The sequence below is a fragment of the Podarcis muralis genome, chromosome 8, assembly GCF_964188315.1.
Source record: "Podarcis muralis chromosome 8, rPodMur119.hap1.1, whole genome shotgun sequence".
In the NCBI taxonomy this organism is placed as follows: Eukaryota; Metazoa; Chordata; class Lepidosauria; order Squamata; family Lacertidae; genus Podarcis; species Podarcis muralis.
In genome coordinates this window covers 20,360,635-20,362,116 of record NC_135662.1, presented here as the reverse complement: position 1 = coordinate 20,362,116, position 1,482 = coordinate 20,360,635, and positions in this window count along the sequence as shown.

The window sequence follows — 1,482 nt, the reverse complement described above, 5'->3', positions numbered from 1 at the left end:
TGCTACTGCAACTCTGCGACTCCCCACCAGCGAGGTTAGGGGTTATGAGAGCTATAAGCCAGTAACATCTGGAGGGCAACATGTTCCCTACTTCTGTTGTATAATGGATGGGCATTCCACTAATCCGCTGCCTTTCCTTATGAAATCAGGGTGGCTATCCTGTGATCTTCCAGTTGCGAGGACAGCTACTATTATCTTGCTTAGCTGGCCTTGCTGGCTGGAGCCGAGGCAAGCTGGAGTCCCACAACTTTATTAATGTTTGTATTTATACCCCACCTTTCTCTCAAATTCAAGGCAGCTTACAACATCCAAAAACACCACTGCAAAATACACAGTCATAAAAACACGATAGTTCAAGAACAATGGTTAAAATACCTTAAAACGTTTAAAACCAACATTAAGAGTTTGCCAGGTGGGCTACCACTGTAAAAAGAAACCACCAGCTAAGAATTAGTCTTTCACAGCGGCCATGCACTATTTTCAGAGAGCTATCCCCAAGGTATTCCCTTGGCTAGCTATCAACAATTCAAACCCCATCAGTGTGTGTGTTAAGGAATGGGAGTGCAGCTGTGCAAATCACTTTACCACAATTGAACTACCTTTGTTGTTTTGTTGCCCATATATATATATATATATAGAGAGAGAGCGCGCTTTCATTTGAGAGTTTACATTATCCTGAATAATTCAGCATCCTTTGCAAATGTGGCCACCGTACTGTTCACCTCCAACTCCACATAATTTATGAAGTTAAAAAACACACGTGCCCCTAATATAGATCCTGGGGAAAGCTCATTTCTTAATGCAAGTCCCACTGCACAAAAATCAGCAGCTTATGGTAGTAGTCATTATAGACTATATAAAAGAATAATTACACAGGTTGTATAGACTTCCTTGAAAGAGCAGCTCATCCCCATTCACTCTTCACACCCTTTGATTTTTATCCTGTTACCTGTGCAGTAAATAAACAAACATTGCTTATTGCCCTGGTAATTTCAGTTTCCTTTTCAAGATATAACACCATGCAGTAATCTACATGTAGATTCACCTATAATGGCAACAAATGTTTCATGATAATACTTTTTCTACCTGTTGCTGTGAAACTCTTGTGACAACTGCAACACATTAGATGTTGGCCACTGGTTTCTATAAGACAGGCTACTAGGGAACAGCAGACATCTCTGTTGAAGGGATGTCTTAAATCAAGGGTACCATTTTTATTTATTCTTGGAAAGAATAAGACTCACACCCACTGTCCAAGTATATATAAATCTAGTGCTCATACACAGCAAATTTGATTCTTTTTTAAAATAATATCGAATGGGAGCTTAGATGGTAGGTTTTTTTTAGCAATTGTACTTGGAAGTTTAAGCGATTCCTTTAAACTTTAAATTAGATTTCTACAGCTTCTCATGAATTGCTAGCTTTGCTGCCTTGAACAAAAACCTTTTACAAATCCAATTATAAAGATAGACAACCAGTCAA